Source organism: Triticum urartu, chromosome 1A (assembly GCF_056163025.1).
Source record: "Triticum urartu cultivar PI428250 chromosome 1A, HENAU_Tu73, whole genome shotgun sequence".
Classification (NCBI taxonomy): domain Eukaryota; kingdom Viridiplantae; phylum Streptophyta; class Magnoliopsida; order Poales; family Poaceae; genus Triticum; species Triticum urartu.
In genome coordinates, this window is record NC_141873.1 from 537,527,693 (window position 1) to 537,540,001 (window position 12,309).

The 12,309-nt window shown below is 46.4% G+C and overlaps 1 pseudogene; it reads right to left on the bottom strand.

Annotated features, from left to right (window-relative positions):
- Nucleotides 1-693: 693 nt before the first annotated feature.
- Nucleotides 694-2,236, bottom strand: LOC125538056 (uncharacterized; annotated as a pseudogene).
- Nucleotides 2,237-12,309: the final 10,073 nt, after the last annotated feature.

The following is a 12,309-nucleotide window of genomic DNA, read 5'->3' on the forward strand; positions in this document are numbered from 1 at the left end:
CTTCTTAAGTCAAGGAGCCGAGACAGCAGCTTCGGGATTATACAGGCACATCAGCAGGGAGCAGGTTGAACTGAACTAAAGCATATATATGTATTCCCTCCGTCTCAAAATAAGTATCGCTGATTTAGTACAACTTTGTAGGGAGTATATATGAACGCCATTCATGTCCATCAGATTCAGTGGCACTATTTTCAGCTGAGCCTGATTCAAGTGATTCAAACTCGATCGCTTCAGGTTCACCGACTGCATTTTTCACAGGGCATTTCCAGTCTGCAGATCATGAATGACTGCTCTTCTCAGTTTATAACACCAATTGACGCATTTTGACGGTCTAATCACGTGCATATGCGCATTTAAACAGTACATCATTGTCATCTCATTGTCGCGCCCGTCCACAAGAAAACAACTAACAAGAGCATAATCCCAAAGGGGTACATGCAATTCCAATGTAGATTCACCTAAGCACCATACACTAACTTTTCCTTGCAGTCAAGTGATTCCACTCGACCATTTCACATTCGCTGTCGACATTTTTCGAAGGGCATTTCCAGTTGCAGACATCGATGACTACTCTTCTCAGTTTACAAGACCTGTTCAGGCATTTTGACAGTCTAATCACACGTATATGCGCATTTAAATGGTACACCATTGTCATCTCATTTTTTCGCCCGCCCAAAAGACAACAACTATAATAGGATAATAATAAAACAAGAAACCATGATATTCCAATCATATTGCATGACCTTCATTGTTCAGCAAGTTCAGATACAAAGCAGCAGCACCAAAATAACTGAATGTAACATTTCAGTTCACACACATGGCATACAAATAAATTGTTGGGACATTGTTTTTTTTTTTTTTTTGGAAATGTTGGGACATTGTTGGAGCAGCAGGAAACCACCCCACCGGCCAGGTTCCATTTATTCAGATTGGGGAGCCAGATTCACCTTCAATTCTCCAACATCATAAGCTCAATTCAACTGAGCACCACTTCGATCTGTCCCGTCGAACAGCCGATGCCATCCAGAACGGCGAGCCTCTCCTCGTCGCACCACGCGCTCTGCTGGCTCACCACCTCCCAGTCGCAGCAGGACCCTTTCTGCTCGACGCGTCCCTGCTTGAGCAGAGCGACACGCCGCAGCGCCGTGGATACCTCCACGGCGAACCTCACAAGGCGCATCTGCCTCTCCGTCCTCTGGAATCCAATGACAACAAGCTCCTTCAAATGGTGATGGCGCAAAGCCGAGGTCTCCCCCGGCACTTCCTGTCTTGGCTCGCCTTCGCTGTGGGAGACATGCACATAAAGGCTCTCAAGTAACGGTGCCGCCTCGATGAGCAGGCGCGGCCATGAGGCGTCCCATGAGGAAGGCACGTCGGCGACGAGCAGCCTTCTTAGGTTCGACATTGCAGAGAAGGGATTCTTCGGCATGATCCACATCTCAGGCCCAGTAAACCGCAAGATCAGATCGTTCACGGTGATGGCACCTTGGAAGAACTGCACGAGCACCCGAATCAAGCAGTCGCGATGGGAGCGGATCTCGCAAGACGAGCGTGGTGAGCGCGTTGAATCCCAGGAGCGCCCGGGGCAAGCAGTTGGCAAGCTTGAGGCTTCGCAGTCGGGACTCGCCGGGCTTCCTGCTGATGATGCCATGAGGGAAGCTGTAGGCCGGCGGCTTGGGAGACGCGAGTGGCCCCGTCGGCGTGGCAACAACCTCTAGATCCCGGACGCCCCAGGAATCGACGGCGTCCACGACCAGGCGGTTGATGCAGGCCGAGGTGCTGTAGGCGAAGACCTCGAGCGATAGCTTCTCCACACGCCGGCGAGCTCGGCTGGCCAGGAGGTTCTTGACGGAGCGGACCATGGCTCGCATGGCGCGGCGCTCGTACCGGGCAGCAATAGCCTCTAGAAGCCTCCTGTCAGACAAGGTCGAGCTGATTTTTGATTTCCTGGCGTCGCTGCGGAGGCGGATGCACCGGTGGTAGCGCGGCGGCACTATGTCGGTGACCTTGAGGTCCAGGACGGGGACCTCGCGGGGTAGGCTGGCCCAGCGCCTGGAGAGCGCCGCGGTGCCGAGCGCGGTGCGGGTGTCGAGGCGGCGCAGGATATCATGGAGCAGATCGTCGGAGAGGTCACCGAGGCGGTCCGCGCGCGGCCGGCGGCGGCGCGGGAGCTTCGCATCATTCCTAGGCATTGGGGAACAAATCAGTGGTGGGTGTTGGTGTTGGTGTTCGGTGGGGTGGGCTTGCGATTAAAAGAGGCATCGACTTGAAATTCAGCCGCGAAATCGAATTCGATCCGACAGGGGCTACGATTCGCTGTTCTAATCGGAGTTGAAATTGCGCGGCGATTTGGGTTAGAATCGGAATGTCGCAGATCTGAATCGGTTTGCGGCGGCGGCGGCGCTTTGGTTTTGGTTTGCGGGGTACGCATACAATTTTTGGGTATCAGGGCCTGCGTCCAACAATAACATTTTTTTTACAATAAATAACACTCTCAGGAAATACTCGTTGATTCTCTTTTATTCATTTTGATGACAAGTATTTCCGTACGAAGAAAGTATGACTTTAGGGCAATTCCAACGCACGACCCCAAAAACATCTAGTATGTATATCTGAAGTTGAATTCAATTTGGAGTCATCTCCGTGGAATGCTGGAGTATTTCTGAAAGTATCACCTACAGTTTTAACTTAAAGCTTTTCGGGACATGGAAGAGAAGAGACAATCTGCACTAACAAAACTTAACTTCCACTGTTTTTCACACCATGAAATCAACTGTGCTCCTTAATGAGAAAGGCCATACAATGCAAGTATTGTTACATACAAAAATAAACATGAGTTACAATAAACAGAACATTTCCTTCACTTTCAAGGAAGTGTCACTAACTGTACTGGGTGTCTGGGTGTGTGAAAATAACACAATCCATGTTAAGGAAGATACACCATAAATCACATGAGACAGACTTGTTCAAAACTGATTTCATGAACTGAATAAACAGTGTAAATTACGAGAGTAAATTATGTCCCATCTTGAAAAAGTGTTTTTTTTAAGTTATACTCGCTCCGTCCGGAAATACTTGTCATCAAAATGAATAAAAAAAATGTATCTAGATGTATTTTAGTTCTAGATACATCCTTTTTGTCCATTTTGATGACAAGTATTTTCGGACGGAGGGAGTAGTTGGTTAGGAATGTAAATAATTGTACATAATAGTGATGATTTGGTTCCAGAGCAAAAATAATAATGGAGTAAACCCAGCATTTCATGCACATTTCTGGGCAAAAAATCTCAGTTGTGCACTGATTTTACATGTACTGGTGTCAACCTTCATGATCTCATACTCGGCTTTTCTTGAATAATTGGATATGGACACATGGCTACAATAATAAAATAATATAAACTGGAGCTTTGAAATGGGGAATAAAGGTTGATTATCGAAACAAATTTTCTAAAGGAAGTAAAGCTGATTACTAGATCAATTTTCTAGCAGATATTGCAACTTGGACCAAAAGCATTACCCGTCCTTGCTATTAACGCTCAACTGACAGTGCACTTGAGCCCACAAGTTAAAAAAACACTGATGAGCCACAATTGATCAACAAATTGCCTTTCTTCCCATGGAAACCAAACAAAGATTACATGCAAGATCAAGAAAAAAGCTAATGATCTAATGTAGCACAAAAGAAGGAAAATTACTTTGTGAGTTCTGATTCTTGAATTTCACAATTAAGAGTAAACAAGATAGAGATGTACTGCCACTGACAGAGCAAACAAACATAATTATTCCAGACCAGTTATTTTGTTTGTGCTCATTGGTGCAGTTGTAAAGATTAAGAAGGTGATGAGGAATTAATAATCACCACCATGGGCACAAGTACAATATCTCACATAATCCATACACGATGTAAAAACACCTCAAATAATTAGTCGCTCTACATTCTTCCACTTCACATCTCTACTATTCTTTTTTTGCGAGATCACATCTCTACTATTCAAGTCCTAGCATTGATTAATTTCAGTTTTGAAATCCCAAGTCAATACCTGATGGATGTTGCATTATAAATTCATAATTGAAAAGTTACAACAACCTTGCCTTATACTAACCTCTTGAGAAGTTTGAGTGGAATCTCATAATTGTATATGGGGATCCACAAAATGCCGGCAAAGCTGCATATTTAGCAGAATTGTCCAGAGTTTATCAGCATAATGATGCTATTCCTTGTGTGATGGGTGGTGATTTCAATGTCATTAGAAGAAGCTCTAATAAAAACAAACCCACTGGAGGTTTGTTTTTAATGCTATTATAGAATAGGCAGGTTTGAGAGAATTGCCTTTGAATGGGAGAAAATTTACATGGGCTAATAACCATATCGATTTCACTTACGAAAAAATATATAAAATTTTGATCTGCCCAGATTGCCGAGGTATATGCTTTGGAAAGAGAGCTTTCTGATCATACTCCTCTTAATTTACATATTGGTACTAGGAAAATTTGTACTCCAATTTTTATATTTGAAAACTCTTGAATGTTGAAGGATGGTTTTAAAGAGTTTATACATAAGATCTGGGCTGCCCACTATCCTGGAGACACCATGTAATAGTGGCAGAGAAGAATGAGAATTCTAAGACAAAAAGCCAGAGGATGGATTTCAAACTCAGATACTTGGTATAGAAAATTTTAAAATAAATTCTCATGAAATTAGATGCTATTGATAAAAACACAGAAATCTTTGGTATCTCAGCTATTGACAGGAAGGAACAAAAAGAACTAAGAGCCCAACTATAGAGACTTATTAAACAGGAGGAATTAAAATGGCTCCAGAGATATAAAGACAAAGAGATTAAATATAGGGACGGTAATACTAAATATTACCATGCAAAATGGAAGAATAAGGAAAAATAGAATTGTATCATTACATCAGGAAGAGGGCATTGTGGAAGGAGAGGAAAATTTAATTCAATATATTACAAAATTTTATAAAGACCTTTTTGGGCAAGCTGGTACAACTACAATTGGCTTAAAAAATCAAGATGCCCCTGGGATTACCAGGGAGCATGCCTCCATGCTAGTTGAGCCTTTTTCAATGGAGGGATTGCATTGTGTAGTGTTTGGTATGGAGAAGAACAAAAGTCCAGGTCCTGATGGGCTCCCTACAGACTTCTACCAACATTTGGGATTTGGTGAAGGGAGATTTGATGAATATGTTAAATGATTTTCATAAAGGGAAGCTAGATATCTCTAGACTCGGTTATGGGATAATTACTAAAAATAGATGATGCTAAAGAAATTCAGAAATTTAGACCAATATGCTTGTTGAATGTGAATTTCAAAATCATCACCAAAGTCCTGATGAATAGGTTGAGGAAAGTAATCAAACCTATTATTTCTCCTACACAAACCGCCTTCATTAAAGGGAGATACATCATGGAGGGGGTGGTGGTGTTACATGAGGTTTTGAACACTATCCACCATGAGAAACAAAATGCCATTTTATTCAAGGTTGATTTTGAAAAAGCCTATGATAAAATAAAATGGCATTTTTAAGCAAGATGATGAAGCTTAAACAATTCCCAGAGAAATGATGTGATATGGTATGCATACCATGATTGGGGGAAGGGTGTAACGCCCTCGATGCGGCTATAGCTCCCACGTGTCGAGGCACGACTTAGAGACATAACCGCATTGAAAGCAATGTCGCAAGTCAGGCAATCATTACAACATCCCATGTAATATATAATAAAAGGGGGAGATACATAGTTGGCTTACACTCGCCACGTCACATCAAAGTACATAAATAACATCCATCATACAAACACTCATGGCCCGACTACAGCGCCGAAATAGAAGAAAACCCAACATGCGACAAGGCCCTGAATCGAACCCTAACTAGGCACCACTACTGATCATCAGGAAAAGACACGTAGTAACGCTGAGAGTCCTCGTCGAACTCCCACTTGAGCTCGTACTCGTCACCTGGAGCGGAATCACCTGGACCTGCATCTGGAGTTATAGTAATCTGTGAGCCACAGGGACTCAGCAATCTCGCACCCTCGCGATCAAGACTATTTAAGCTTATAGGAAGGGGAAGGCAAATATAAGTGGAGCTGCAGCAAGCGACTAGCATATATGGTGGCTAACTTATACGCCAAGGAGAGCGAGAAGAGGAGGCAAGGCGCGAGCGAGAAGCTAGAAGGAAACCTGCGCAAACATTACTCCAACACCGTGTCCACTTCCCGGACTCCGCCGAGAAGAGGCCATCATGGCAACACACTCAGTTGATTCATTTTAATTAATTAAGGTTCAAGTTATCTACAACCGGACATTAACAAATTCCCATCTGCCCATAACCGCGGGCACGGCTTTCGAAAGTTCAATCCCTGCAGGGGAGTCCCAACTTAGCCCACGACAAGCTCTCACGGTCAACGAAGGAATAGACCTCCTCCCAAGACGTTCCGATCAGACTCGGTATCTCGGTAACTCAAGACACTTCGACAGGTTAAAACAAGACCAACAACACCGCCCGAATGTTCCGACAAATCCCGATAGGAGCTGCACATATCTCTTTCTCAGGGCACACTCAGATTGTCTAAACTTCTGGTAGGCCAGCCCAGAGTTGCCCCTGGTAGCCACCGGCGGCTGACGGTTTGGACCAACACTCAGAGGAGCACTGGCCCGGGGGGGTTAAAATAAGATGACCCTTGAGTCTGCAGAACCCAAGGGAAAGAAAAGGCTAGGTGGCAAATGGTAAAACCAAGGTTGGGCATTGCTGGACAAGCTTTAATCAAGGCGAAATATCAAGGGGTTCCCATTATAACCCAACCGCGTAAGGAACGCAAAATCCGGGAACATAACACCGATATGACGGAAACTAGGGCAGCAAGAGTGGAACAAAACACTAGGCGAGAGGCCGAGCCTTCCACCCTTTACCAAGTGTATAGATGCATTAAGATAACATGGCAATATAATGATATCCCAACAAGTAAATAAATGATGTTCCAACAAGGAACGGACTCCAATCTTCACCTGCAACTAGCAACGCTATAAGAGGGGCTGAGCAAAGCGGTAACATAGCCAATCAACAGTTTGCTAGGACATGGTGGGTTAGAGTTTCAACATGGCAATTTGGGAGGCTGACAAGCAACAGGTAGGCATCGTAGCATTGGCATAGCAAAGAGCGAGCAAACTAGCATAGGAAAGATAGTAGTGATTTCGAGGGTATGATCATCTTGCCTGCACAGTTATCAGAATTGACTGGATCCTCAAAACCACACTCAACGGGCTCCTCGGTAGCGAACTCGTCTCCCGGCTCTACCTAAACAAGACAAACAAGCAACAAGGATACAATCAACCACGTGCAAGAACAAGCAATATGATGAAATGATGAGATGCTATGCGGGATGCGATGCGGGATGCAAAATGCAAGATATGATAGGAAATGCATGAACCTGGCCTCAACTTGGAATTTCAAGGGTGCCACTGGAAATATGAGATGAAATCGCTTGAAAACGATATAAAGAACGCCGGAATCGGAGTTACGGTTTGGAAATGGCAAGCGTTTTAAGAATGACACCGGTCTGCGATTTACAGCAAATAGGCATCTAAATGCAATGAGATGAACATGCTACAGCCACCAAACATGACAACAAAAAACATGGCAGGGATGCACACAAGATGCTTAACAAAAGACTAGCACTGAGCCTCGGCCAATTCATCCATTATGAGGTTCAAACAAGCATGTCAAAAACGCAAATGCAAAACAGATCTCAGACTTAGTGAAATTAACACTTGTCTGAAATTTCAGATCACGAAGCCCTCTTCGGAGCAGCAAAACAACATGATACATGGCCTGATTAGGACAAGTAAGAACATGGCATGGAGCTACTCAACAAGCTTAACAAAAGTCCCAAAGTGACCTAGGGCCAAAAGGGATCACAAAATATACTAACGGGCACACGAACATAGCTAAAACACAATCAGTTTTCAGACTTAGTGAAAACCGAGACATGCTGAAATATAACTCACGAAGGCATGTAAACGAGCTCGATGCACTCACTACGGTGCAAGTCATGGCAAGGAACGCATACATCCATTAAGAAGTCACAAAATTCTAGCTAGACATGGCAAGAACAATGGCATGGCATGCACGGATCAACTACAATAGCATCGGCAAAATCGCAAACGAGTTGACGATCTGCCCAGATTCACAACGAAGCAAAAGTAGAGCTCGATTGACTCAAGATATGGTGCTCCATAATTGCAAACAAAGATATGGATGGATAGAGCATAACATGATTAACAAAACTCCTTTACTGATCATCCTCAAAAGAGGCACGGATCACTAGGAAACAAGCTGAACACATGGCATCATGAACTAAAATATCCCAGACTTAGTGAAAACAACTAAGTCCCTGAAAACAGATTTACCGGGTGCCTCACTTTGCAAGCTTACACAAGTCACCACACACATCCTAAAAATGCATGGGTTGCACCTCTGGAAAGAAGACAAAATGCTTAACAAAACATATGAAGGACTCACACGCATATCATGCACACAATAATCATGGAAAAAATGACAAAAGTCTAAGATGAACTAGCAGATCTGACAATTATCTCACGAAGCCTCCTTCTAGCAGCATTTCGGGCATCAAGATGAGCTCAAATGAAAATGATGCAATGGAATGAAATGATGTACTCGTCGAGACGAACATTTTGATATACTATATGTCCAAAACGGAGCTACGGATGCGGAGATATGGCAGGTCAAAGTATGCTCGAAAATTAGAGGGAGAGGGAAAAAGTCAATCCCGATCCAGGGTTACTGTAGCAGCGGATCGGGATCCAGATTGGGCGCGCTCAACGAGGATCGCCGGGGATGGCCGCGGTGGTGGCCGGACTTGCCGTGGAACTTGCCGACGTGGAGGGAGATGGACGGGGCGAGGCCGGGCGTTGGTGGCGGCGCTGCGGCAGCTCGAGGCGGGGCCGGGCGAGGAGGTGGCCGGCGGCGGCTGGGCGGCGATGGCGGGGCTCGCCGGCGACGATGGCGGCTGCCGGCGATGGAGCCGCGGTGGCGCGGGCGGTAGAAGACGGCGGCGCCGGGCGGCGGAGGGAGTGGCCCGCTCGGGCGGCGCGGGGGCCGGGCGCGGGCTCCCGCGGGCCGGCAACAGCGGTGGTGGTTGGCGCCATGTGGCAGCGTCCGGTTGGGCGCGGGGCGGCGGCGGACGTGTCCGGCTAGGCTCCGGACATGTCCGTCGGCGCGGAGAAGCTTTTTTTAGCTAGGGTTGGACGGGGAGAGATCCGAGATCCGAAAATGGGGGGGCTATTTATAGGCATAAGTGGAGCTAGGAGAGTCCAAATGAGGTGCGGTTTTCGGCCACGCGATCGTGATCGAACGCTCTAGGACACGGAGCAAAGTTTGGTGGGTTTTGGGCCAAATTTGAGGGGTGTTGGGCTGCAACACACACGAGGCCTTTTCGGTCCCTCGGTTAACCGTTGGAGTATCAAACGAAGTCCAAATGATACGATACTTGACAGGCGGTCTACCGGTAGTAAACCAAGGCCGCTTGGCAAGTCTCAGTCCAATCCAGAAATGTTTAATCCCCACACACGAAAGAAAGCTAGAAATGACCACCGGAGGAGAACGAAGCGCCGGAATGCAAAACGGACAACGGGGAAAATGCTCGAATGCATGAGATGAACACGTATGCAAATGGAATGCACATGATGACATGATATGAGATGCATGACAACGAAAACAACACACGGAGACAAAGACCCGAACCCGAGGAAATAAATATAACTTAACGCCGGAAACGGCAAGAGTTGGAGTATAAATTGGAAAAGTTACATTCGGGGTGTTACAAAGGGTGGGGATCGAAGTTAATGACACGATTGGACCTTATTTTAAAAACTCACAAAGGGCTGAGACAGGGGGTGCTATGTCCCCTTTGCTGTTTGACCTAGATGCTGATGCTTTAGCTATGATTTTAAAAAAGCTAAACAATATGGATTTGTTAAAGGGTGTAACGCCCCGAGTCCGATGTGCCAGGTGTCTTCCAGTTATTCGCTATTGTTGCCTTCTCTTTGCTTGCGTGTCATGCATTGCATATCATGTCATCATGTGCATTGCATTTGCATACGTGTTCGTCTCATGCATCCTAGCATTTTCCCCGTTGTCCGTTTTGCAATCCGGCGCTCCTATGTCACCCGGTGTCCCTTTCTACCTCTTTCCGTGTGCGGGTGTTAAACGTTCTCGGATTGGAACGAGACTTGTCATGCGGCCTGGGTTTACTACCGGTAGACCGCCTGTCAAGTTTCGTGCCATTTGGACTTCGTTTGATACTCCAACGGTTAACCGAGGGACCGAAAAGGCCTCGTGTGTGTTGCAGCCCAACAACCCTTCAAAGTGGCCCAAAACCCACCTAAACCCCCTCCATCATCTCGGTCGTTCGATCACGATCGCGTGGCCAAAAACCGCACCTCATTTGGACTCTCCTAGCTCCCTCTAGCTATATATATGTGATCCCCTCCGAAATATTCGCGGTACAAACCCTAGATCAAACTCCCTCATCGTCGCCGGACATTTCTTCCCGCGCCGGACATGTCTGCTCGCTGCCAGCCACCTCACCGTAGCCAATCAGGACATGCCACATCAGCCCCACCGCCGCTCTGAGCCACTCAGCGCGCCACTTGGCCCCTGCCTCTTCTCCGCCGCCGCGCCTCACCCGCCGGCCTGCCAGGGCCCGCGTGGGGCCCTCCGGGCCCGGTCGCCGCCGCCTGTTGCTCGGCTCGCGAGAGCCCGAGCCTCGCCACCCGCTCCCTGGCCGAGCTCCTCCACCGCCTCGCTCGTCGCCCGCCGCGCCGGCGCCGCCCCGCCGGCTCGCCACCTCGTCGCCGGGCGCCGCCCCGCCGCGCCAGCTCCGCCGGAGGCCGCCGCCCGCCATCCCTTCGCTCCGGCGCCGCCCCGCCGCACTGCTTCCGCCGGTGGCCACCGCTGCTCCGGTGCCGCCCGCTCCACCTCGCCCCGCCTCTTTCAAGTCCGACCACCGTCGCCATGAACTCCGGCGATCCTCGAAGTGCGTGCCGATCTGGATCCAGATCAGAAATCAGAGAGGATTGACTTTTTGCCCTAATTTCAGAAATTATTTGCAAACTTCGTCATGTCATAATCCGCATCCGTAGCTCTGTTTTGGGCGTGTAGCATATCAAAATGTTCGTCTCGATGAGTACATCATTTCATCCCATTGCATCATTTTCATTTGAGCTCATATTGATGCCCGAAATGCTGTTGGAAGAGAGCTATGTGATGAGTTTGTCAGATCTGTTTCAGCAAATGGCATTTTGTCATTTTTGCCATGATTAATGTGTGCATGCTATGATCCTGAGCTCTACATGTGTTTTGTTATATGCCATGCCATCTTTACAGGGGTGCTTGCCATGTATTTTTGTGATATTTGTGGTGACTAGCACAAGCTTGCAAAGTAGCGTAATCGGTAACGCTGTTTTCAGGGACTTAGAATTTCACATAGTCCTTGTTCTGTTTTTGTCGATATGCCATATGTTCATGTTGTTTCCTAGTGATCCGTGCCTCTTTTGAGGATGCACAGTAAGGATGTTTTGTTAACATTGTGGTGATCTATCCATCCATGTCTTTGTTTGCATTTATGGACCACCCTATCTTGAGTCAATCGAGCTCTACTTTTGCTATAAAATGATCCTGGCAGATTGTTGACATGTTTAGCGATTTTGCCGAGGATGTTGCTATTGATCCGTGCATGATATGTTGTTGTTCTTGCCATGTCTAGCTTCTATGCCATGTATTCTTGATGGATGTATGCTTAGTTTGTCATGCCATACTTTGTAGTGAGTGCATCAAGCTCGTAAACATCCCTACTCGTTAACTGTTTTGCATGCTCCAGTTTTTCACTAAGTCTGAATCTGTTTATGTTTTTGCTATGTTCACATGCTTGAAATTGTATTTTCTGATCCCTTTTGGCTCAAGGTCACCAAGGGACTTTTGTTAAGTGCTTTGAGTAGCTTCATGCGATCCCTTGCTTTGCCATGATATGTTCTTGTAGCATGTAGTTTTCATGCTCTAAAATGTGCTTCCTGATGGTAAATTCCATACTTGTGTTAATTTCACCAAGTCTGAAACCTGTTATCATTTGCTCTTTTGCCATGCTTGTTTGAACCTGTTAATGGATGAATTAGCCGTAGCTCAGTGTTCATCTTTTGTCAAGCTTCATGAGTGGATCCCTGCCATGTATTTTGTTGTTATGTTTGAGTGATGTAGCATATTTATCTTGATGCATT